The sequence below is a fragment of the Sapajus apella genome, unplaced genomic scaffold, assembly GCF_009761245.1.
Source record: "Sapajus apella isolate SASKATOON/1434 unplaced genomic scaffold, GSC_monkey_1.0 scaffold26, whole genome shotgun sequence".
NCBI lineage: Eukaryota > Metazoa > Chordata > Mammalia > Primates > Cebidae > Sapajus > Sapajus apella.
This window is the reverse complement of record NW_022436966.1, coordinates 6,248,304-6,258,989: the sequence shown is the minus strand read 5'-3', so window position 1 is coordinate 6,258,989 and position 10,686 is coordinate 6,248,304. Positions and strand designations below refer to the sequence as shown.

General features: G+C 39.3%; 1 pseudogene; it reads left to right on the top strand.

Annotated features, from left to right (window-relative positions):
- Positions 1 to 1,310: 1,310 nt before the first annotated feature.
- Positions 1,311 to 5,342, top strand: LOC116560518 (annotated as a pseudogene).
- Positions 5,343 to 10,686: the final 5,344 nt, after the last annotated feature.

Here is a 10,686-nt window from a genome sequence, read left to right as displayed (position 1 = left end):
CAAGTGCTGCTGACAATATGGGATCTTTCAGTACAGTCTGCATAGAAACAAAGCCACGCATTTCCGCAGTGCAACCAAAGCTGTGTTAAAATTTTCCTATAAGCACAATCTTTTCTCATGTTAGCCCCCATCTTCTTAAATCACTTTCCATTAAAGCTGGGTATTAGCCAATATTACTGGATGGTATGAATGTCTAGACCACATCGGTGGCTCTGTGTACACATGCATATACACAGATATGCATATATACATATACTTAGGAATATATACAGAATAAATGCAAAATAAGGTTGGCAAGTAGAAAATTTGGTCACACCAAGTCTTAGTCTTCGCAGCATATAAATATAAAAGTTTGGCTTTTTAAACTAAATTGAATTGGTTTTCAAACTAAATTCAGAGAGTTGATTTTTATCTTTGAAGACAGAGCCATTTTGTCCAACATAACCTTTAGGACTTAACTTTTGGCACTTCTTCCAACTTATTTTGTGGGTGTGTGTCTAAGAGTAAGCCTTCACTTAATTTTATTTTTTTTTTTATTTTACTTTAAGTTCTTGGATACATGTGCTGAACATGCAGGTTTGTTACGAAGGTATACATGTGCCATGGTGGTTTGCTGCACCTATCAAACGGTCATCTAGGTTTTAAGCCCTACATGCATTAGATATTTGTCCTAACGCTCTCCTTCCCCTTTCCCCCTAGCCCTCAACAGGGTTATATTCCCCTCCCTGGGTTTGTGTGTTCCCATTGTTCAACTCCCACTTGTGAGTGAGAAAATGCTCACTCATATTTGGTTTTCTGTTCTTGTGTTAGTTTGCTGAGAATGATGGTTTCCAGCTTCATCCATGTCCCTGCAAAGAACAGGAACTTTTCTTTTTTATGCCTGCATAGTATTCCATGGTGTATATGTACCACATTTTCTTTATCCAATCTATCATTAATGGGCTTTTTGGTTGGTTCCAAGTCTTTGCTCTTGTGAACAGTGCTGCAATAAACATACATTTCCATGTGTCTTTATAGCAGACTGATATATAATCCTTTGGGTGTATATCCAGTAATGGGATTGCTGGGCCAAATGATATTTTTGGTTCTAGATCCTTGAGGAATCGCCACATTGTCTTCCACAATGGTTGAACTAATTTGCACTCCCACCAAAGTGTAAAAGCGTTCCTATTTCTCCACATCCTCTCCATCATCTGTTGTTTCCTGACATTTTAATGATCGCCATTCTAACTGGCGTGAGATGGTATCTCATTGTCGTTTTGATTTGCATTTCTCTAATGACCAGTGATGTTGAGCTTTTATTCATGTTTGGCCGCATAAATGTTTTCTTCTGAGAAGTGTCTGTTCATATCCTTTGCCCACTTTTTGTTGGGGTTGTTTTCTTCTCAGGAATTTATTTAAGTTCCCTGAAGATTTTGGATACTACACCTTTGTCGGATGGATAGATTGCAACAATTTTCTGCCATTCTCTAGATCTGCCAACCTATTTTTATATAAATCTAAGTTCTTGAATTTGTTGTTGTTATTTTGAGTATTGACCTAATTTTCCATTTATCTTGACAAGCAGTCTCTATGTCTGTGATGTCTATGTATGTATGTATTAGTTGCTTAAAAAACAGAAACCCCTGGTGTCAGTGTGGAGGAGACTTAGGTAAAGTTGGGAGTGCAGTGGTGGCAGCAGCAGTGTGGTAGGGCCAGTATTCTACGTTGTAAATACTGTTATTTGTGTGTACTGTAAATGATGATGTTGGTGGGCACTAACCAAGCCCGGGGAAACTGGGAACAATCTCAAAACCAAAACCAGACACAGCACAATCAGTGGCCACAGGCCACTGCAGAACAAATTCAACTTGCACAGAAGATTTTGGACCATAGTGATGCTGACTTTGAGGAGAAGGTGAAACGAGTGATTGATAGTACAGGCAAGAACCAGGATGAATGTGTGATTGCTTTGCATGACTGCAATGGAGAGGTCAACAGAGCCATCAATGTTCTTCTGGAAGGAAACACAGACACACATTCCTGCGAGATGGTCAGAAAGAAAAAGGGAGTCTCAGGCCAGAAGGATGGTGGCCAGATGGCATCCAATGAGGAAGGCAAAGAAAACTGAGACTAGGACAGAGACTATAGTCAGCAATGTGGTGGGCCACCAAGATAGGGGAGAGGAACCAACCATGGATGAGAGTTTTGAGGTCAGGAAAATAGATTGGATGACACCAAGAGTGGAGGGCCTTCTGGAAGAGGAACAGAAAGAAGCAGAAGGGACTGTGGCTCTGGTATATGAGGAGGAAGGTTTTCTGCTCAAGGAATGGGAACCTTTAACCCAGCTGATTATGCAGAGCCAGCCAATACTGGTGATAACTATGGCAATAGTAGTGCCAATAGGTGGAACAACACTGGCCACTTTGAAACAGATAATGGGACAAGACTTGATTTCATTGGGGTTGAGGGGTCAAATTATCCCCCAAAATTTGAGGCTGCTCCTGATGCATGGAGGACTGCAACTGAGGAGTGGGGGACTAAAGACTAGAATGAAGATCTTTCTGAGACCAAGATCTTCACTGCCTCTAATGTATCTTCAGTGCCTCTGCCTGCAGAGAATCTGACAATCACTGCTGGTCAGAGAATTGACCTTGCTATTCTGCTGGCGAAGACACCAACTACAATGGAGAATGAATCATCTAATTCAGATCCATCTCAAGCACCTTCTGTGGCCCCACCTCTGGTGTTCAGTAATTAAAAGCAGACTGCCATATCACAGCCTGCTTCAGGGAACACATTTTCTCATCACCGTATTGTGAGCATGTTTGGGAAAGGATTTGGTGATGTCAGTGAAGCTAAAGGCTGCAGCACTACAGGCTCTCGGTTCTTGGAGCAATTCAAAGCTGCTCAAGCTCTGGCTCAGTTGACTCCTCAGCATTCTCAATCTCTAAGCACCATCACCTCCTCTTGGGACATGGGCTTGATGACACAATCCCCATCACTGGTGCAGTATGATTTGAAGAACCCAAGTAATTTTTCTGAGATATATGCGCTGAACATGCAGGTTTGTTACGTAGGTGTACCTGTGCCATGGTAGTTTTCTGCACCTATCAAATGGTCATCTAGGTTTTAAGCCCCCCATACTTAAGCAATGCACAGCCCTTTGACAAAGCGCCAGCCTTTTACCCCATCTTCAACCACGATGGAGGTGTTCCTTCAGGAGAAGTCATCTGTAGTGGCCACCTCCACAGCTGCACCTCCACCTCCACAGCTGCACCTCCATCTCCGTCTTCTCTTCTACCAAGCAAATCCACGTCGGCTCCACAGATGTCACATGGATCTTCAGGTAACCAGTCCTATAGCCCTCACCTGGCTCAACAGAAACTGAAACAGTAGAAGAAAAAAGGCTCTTTGACTTCTAAGATTCCTGCTCTGGCTGTGGAGATGCCTGCCTCAGCAGATATCTCAGGGCTAAACCTGCAGTTTGGGACATTGCAGTTTGGGTCAGACTCTGTCCTTTCTGATTATGAGTCCACCCTCACCACGAGCACCTCTTCAAGCCAGGCTCCAAGTAGCCTGTATACCAGCACAACCAGTGGATCTTCATCTACAGTTTCATCTAGCCAGAGTCAGGAGTCTGGTTATCAGGGCATCCCAATTCAGTCGACAACCTATACTTCCCAAAATAATGCTCAGGGTTCTCTTTATGAACAGAGATCCACACAGACTTGGCGGTGCCCCAGCTCCACCTATTCATCACCCCAAAAGGACCTGACTCAGGCAAAGAATGGCTTCAGTTCTGTGCAGTCCACGCAGTTATAGACCACAGGTTGAAGGTGCTACAGGCTCTGCAGTGAAATCTGATTCACTTTCCACTTCCAGCATCCCCCATCTCAAACAGTATCTGTAGTTTCGTTACTGATGACAGTCAATCAGCACTCATCCTCCTTGGGTGGCCTGAGCCACAGTGAGGAGATTCCAAATACTAACACCGCACAACACAGCAGCACATTGCCTACGCAGCAGAATACCCTTTCATCATCAACATCTTCTGGGCACACTTCAACATCCACTCTTTTGCACACAAGTATAGAGGGTGAAGCGAATCTCCATTCTTCCTCCAGCACTTTTTTACCACATGTGCACCTCCCCTAGTGGTCAGTGTCTCCTCCAGTCTCAATAGTGGCAGCAGCCTGGGCCTCAGCCTAGGCAGCAACTCCACTATCACAGCCTCAACTCGAAGCTCAGTTGCTACGACTTTAGGAAAAGCTCCTCCCAGCCTCATTCCTGGGGTTCCACTGTTGTTGTCTAATCTGTATATTATGGCTCCAGGGCTGTTCCATGCCTCCCCACAACAAGTATATGGTTATGATGACTTGCAGATGCTTCAGAAAAGATTTCCATTGGATTACTACAGCATCCCATTTCCCACACCCACTACTCTACTGACTGGGAGGGATGGCAGCCTGGCCAGGAACCCTTATTCTGGTGACTTCACGAAGTTCAGTCATGGGGATGCCTCTTCCCCAGACCCGGGCAGAACCTTGGCCCAACCTCAGCAGGACCAAATGCAGACTCACAACACCTTGCAGCAGACGTTCCTGAACCCAGTGCTGCCTCCTGGCTGCAGTTAGACCAGCCTGCCATACTATACAGGAGTCCCAGGTCTCCCTAGCACCTTCCAGTTTGGGCCTACTGTGTTCCCTGTGGCTCCTACCTCTTCCAAGCAGCATGGTGTGAATGTCAGTGTGAACGCATTGTCTCCCTGCTTTCCAACAGCCAAGTGGATATGGGTCTCATAGATACAACAGTGGTGTTTCATTACCTCCAATACATGGACAAGCCAGATATCTCAGGTTCTGTGTGCTCCAAAACCCAGCAGTCCTTTGAAAAACAAGATTTTCATTCCAATACTTCTGCTGCTTCCTACAACATTTCTTCAGCCCTAGGAAGTGGAGACACCATCAATCCAGCTACAGCTGCTGCCTACCCACCTGACCCCTTTATGCACATTCTGACCCCACATCAGCAGCTGTACTCTCAGATCCTTCACCATCACCTGCAGCAGGTTGGCCAGATGGGCAGTGAGCAATGTAGCCAGACCAGCTCCATCCCACAGAAGCCCCAGACCAACAAGTCTGCCTGCAACAGCTACAGCTGGGGGCCAACTGAGGCCCTGACCCTCTTCTCCCTGTCCTATCTTCTGAGAGGCTTCTCAGCCTGGAAGCTATGGAAACAGCACCAAGGAAAAAAGAATGTGGGGGGTTTCTGTGCTCCCCACCCCCAGTAGCCCACCCTATGCCTCAGCTTCATGTTTGACCCATTCCTATACCGTCCCCACGATGTTGTGTGTATTATAGGATTTGTATTTTCTATTTTCTCCTTTCTCCCTCCCTTCCCTTCCTTCTCCCCTCTTGCATTCAAGATTATGAAACTGCTGTGGGTCCTGCCCTTCCTTTGCTTCCTTCTGTTCACCCTGGTGGTGTATGAATGAGGTGGGGAGGTGGGACCCCCTAATATATATCCGTCCAACAGCCCTAAGTCTCCTTCTTTATTACTAGGAAAACAGCAAAATGGTGTTATGAATATGAACAGCATTGCCACATGAATTCGTTGAGGTATTTTTTTTATACTGTGTCCTCAAATTTAATGGATTAATGTGTCTTGTGTGTGTGTGTGTGTATATATATATATATATATATATATGTATGTATGTATATATATACCTCTAAATAAATAAAAAGAAAACAGAAACCATGTCCATTCCAGATCGTATATTTCCATAGTTTTCAGCATAACCACCTTTCAGGAGCACATACAATGTTAGTTAAATACAGTTATGCCACTTTTCATTTTAACTGCTTCTAAGTTTTACTTAAAAACAAATTAATAGATCTATTGTTTATTACTATCATCATGTGTGAATATGCTGTTCTCATTTTATATAAATACCTTGTTGAGACATATTTTTGTCATTCATAATCAATACTCAATGAAAAAGTTAGGTTTAATAATATGCCTCATTTGAAGTAAAATAATTATGTTTTTATGAGTAATGTTATGTTTTATAAATATCAACTTTCTAAAACCCAAATTATAACACTTAATTGAAATTTTATAGGCTAAGTAAAAATTCCAGCAGTCACAAAAATTCCCCAATTTCTAATTATTCCATAATGTTTTTCCAAACTGAATGGAGAAGTTGTTTGCAATTCATAAGCCGAATCAATTCTGTGATGGAATGTTCAGCTCAAATTTTAAACATAACTCTTGTCAGCAGTCACAATGTTTACCCTGTATACAAAATAATATGAAATCCCTGAGAATGTATGTCTACATTTAACATTTTTCTTCTTTCATACCTATGTTCCGTCTATTCATACATAACTATTTAACAGTTATCCAAGGGAAAAGAATTAATATTTACCTAGCACCTATCTTGTTCTCATATTACCTTTCTCACTTAATCCTTACAACAGCTCTGTGAAGTTCTTATCCTCTTTTCACAGATAATAAAACTGAGGCATAGAAAAGTTAATTTGTCTAAAGTTAGGTAAACAGAAAGTGGCATAAACCAGAATTTAAATGTATAATTAAGAAAAAAAAAACTATCCTTATAATCTTGGATTGTAAACATCTAATTTACAGTATTCTATAAAGTGTTTACCACAGATCCTTTTACAATGTCGAAAGGAATCATAAACTTAATAATTTCTGATAAAAAGAATGCTTTTGACATTATCATTTTTTTTTTCATTTACTGACCTTAGCACTTTAACATTTACTATGGGGTTTGCAAATTCATAGGGAGTGAAATTAGGCCATGGAAAAATTAATCCAATAAAGTGTTAAATCAGACAATTCCCTCGGGAAGGAAAAGTCACTACTAATCTAAGGTATAATGTGCTCCAACAGAAATAAAAGCCACCACAGAAAAGCTCCTTTAGTACCACAGAGCCACACCTGCCCAAGATTTGATGAAGAAGGCAGAGCAGGGGCGGGAGAAACAAAGGTAAAGCCTGCTGGACAAGGCCTCTTCAAGAGACCAGCCTCTTTTGCTGACTAAGACCTCAAACTGCTACCTGGTCACTCCATTCCTTTGTGGTGGGAAAGCAGCTTCACATGGTGTGTAGGGATGAGGTCTCTGGAGCCAGGCTGCTTGCATCTGAATTTTGATTGGTCACTTAATATTTGTGTGACCTCAAGCAATTCATTTAACAAATGCCTTAGTTTCCTTGTCTGTGAAATGGCCATGAAATAAATCAGTATGTATGGAATGTGAAGAATGGAGCATGCCACATAAGAAACTTTCATAACTGATACCTATTACTTTTATTAAAAGATCTTTTCATCACCACTAATACCAGGCCATTTGCTTCATTTCCTCTGGTAACTTCATCTTTGAAGAAAAAAAGGCAAAACAACTTCCCCACTTCCCCATGAATCTGCACCTCAAGAAAGTTAGTTTTCTCTTTTTTTGCACTCAGAAAATGATTTGGTTCCAATGCAAGGAAAGTTATTTTTAGACAAACCTACTACATCTTTAAGAAGAAAAAAGGGTAGACCAGTTAGATATTACATCAGGATCTAGTCTTAGTAATTGTATTCATGTATCTACCCTTTAATTATAACATCAATAGTAAGGTCAAAATTTGCCATTAATATACACCACCTTGACAAAATTAGAAATTAGATTCTCTCTCTAAAAGCTAAGCAAGTTTCTATCAAACAAGGAAAGCTATGTTAAAATAAAATCATTCTTATGGATCCTAGAAAGAAAACATCCCCCAAAATCAACAAATAAAAACAAATAAAAATCATCATTCATATATGTGTGTGTGTGTGTGTATATATATATATATATATTTATATATATGTATTTATGTAGAAACACACGAGTATTAGAAGAATCTATGACACTTTTAATATAAGTCTTTAAGATAGGATTAAAATGTTACTCTTTTGACGTTTTAGATATTACTACACATGGTAAGAAAATAGTCAAGAATTTGGTTTGAAAAATGCCCAGGTGTTAATGTGCTGGTTCAGTCAAGCATGCCCTGGAGACCTAACCTTCCCCCCACCACCCCAGGGATGCGATACTGTTCTGGTCTAATGGGTACCGCCATTAATGTGACCTTTACAGAGGTGGCCTGAATGAGTTATCACTACAATGCTCTTGGAATGAAAAGCACCACATCAGTACTTATTGTGCTTTGCATTTTTTATGATTCAAATCTTTTACAAGAGATGAGCAGCTCCTAAAGATATTGGAAGAGTGGTTTATAAATAGGAAGTGGCCATAGTTGAAATTCATTGGTTTCTGAAGAGCTGTAATTGCTACATGAATATTTTTATCTCGGAAATGTTAATAGAAACATTCACTAAATATCAGAAAAAAGGCAAGACTATAAATAATAATGCTACTTAAGGAGTGTAGAGTTATTTTTAGAAAACTTGAAGGTAGAATTTTGTTTCCTTCCTATAGGAAGGCTAATAAAAATAAAACTCTCTCTCAGAATACAGCACCATTGCTTATGACATCTGTGTCCATGTGCTGCTCCAACAGCAATGGCCACTGATGCCTCCATCTTGGCATGGGGTATCCCACGATGGCTGCCATTTTGTGTTTCTTCCCGTATATGAACAGGCCAGCAGCCTACGTACAGCTGTTTTTATCAGCTATAAAAGATAATTTTGCTGTATTAATGCCATAAATTTGATAGAGCCAGCGAGACTTCTACAGCATAATGGCTTAATTTTTCATTCTAATAATAACTGCCTGCCAGTTGAAATGAATAGGAGCAAAAACAAACATTCCTGTTCTATAACATGATCCATGACAGATGTACCACTTAGGAGGCCCTGGGAGGGAAGGCCTGTCCCCCTCCAATTCTCCCTATGGCAGTAAAAGCCTGAACACGAGGGAGAAATTCTGACAGTAAAGGAGTTCACGAGAAAGTGGCCTAGCTGTCCTACACTTAAATCCACAACTGGCTGGCGGCCTGATTTAAGATGAGGCACATTTTAGATCTTTACATAGTGCTGTGGTTTATTTCTCAGTCATAGTCTTCTTCAGCTTTCAAGGCTCCCTGGAACATTCTAATCTATTCCCTTCCCTCTTTTTTCTTTTCTCCCCATCCTTCTAACACTATATGCATAAAAAGTGAATAATTCAATTATTCACTTGTTTGTATAGATTTTTTGGTTGACAGCTTAAAAGTGTTTCTTTTTAAATGCCAGGACAAATCTTGATACATTTAAGTGAAAATAAGGTCATACAAGTTTGTGCCAACAAGCTACTCAGGCTTTATGTAGTTATTGATTTATCTACCTAATGAGACTGAATATCAGCAAATTGTTTTTCATTCTTTATAAGAGACATCACTTTCTGGAAAGAAAATTTAGTGAATTCCAATGCAAATTTACTATTTTGGGATTGCAGTGGGTTTATTTTCATCAATAAATCAACATTTTAATCTACTCTTGTTTTCCACTTTTTTTTAAATGATTTTGATTCTTCATCTAAGAAAGCTCAAAACCTTTTAACTCTTTTCTCCTTCATTAGCTTATCACAATAATTTTTCCTTTCCTTTTTATATATTTTTCTATATTTTCAAGGTTTTCTAAGAAAATATCTTTTGCTTTTTAAATTGCAAGTAGAGAGATTTCTAGATATATAATTTTTAACATACCTTTCAAATTATTTCACAAAATAATATTATACATGTGGAAATTTACAAAAGAATACCTCAGCATAACTGATAGATGAACTATGCCCAATCCCATTTTATAGGAAACAGCACTAAGCTGGGAAGAGAATAAAGGATCATGTTTAAATCCATTGTTTTAAACCACCTGTATTACAGGAGAGGCATTTTTTTCCTGATGATTTTGAAAAGTTCATACTTCTCTTCATCCAGTCAGTATTAAAGTTAACCACTTGCAATGGTACAATAAAAAGTATTTCCTTAGAAGGTGGTACAAAACACAATTTTCTATGCTTCTTTTTTTGAACTATTTTTTTCCAAAATAATTTCAAACTCACAGAAAAATTGTAAGAACAGTACAAGAAGCTTCTGAATATTCTTTAGCCAGGTTCCAAGTTAACACTTTACAACATTGCTTTATCATTCTTTCTATAGATATTCACATATATTTTTCTGAATTGCACAAGAGTAGCTGAATACAACATGTCCTTTAACTCCAATACTTTAGTGTTTATTCCTAGAAACAAGTTTTAAATTCAGAAAATTTAACATGGATTTAATACTATTCTCTAATCTACGCTGTAGATTTCAATTTCAATTGTTTTAGTAATGTCCTTTATAACAATTTTTCCCCAGCACCAGATGCAATCCAGGATCTCTTTAGTATCCTTTAATCGGGAGCAGTTCACCAGATTGACTTAGTATTTCACGTCTTAGAAATCATTAAAGAAATACAGGCTGATGTCATATAAGAAGTCTCATAGTTTATTTTTTTTATTTTTTATTTTTTGTTGTCTCCTTATTAGATTCAGGTTATGCGTTTTGGCAGAAATTCTGCATAAGCAATGCTTTCATACCAAATTGTTATATCAGAAGAAACACGATATCTGTGTCCTTTATAATGATATTAATTTTGATTCATTGGTTAAGATACCACTGCAACAAACATCCCTACTACAAAGAGTTAAAGATTTGTCTGCAGGGTTTTTTTTTT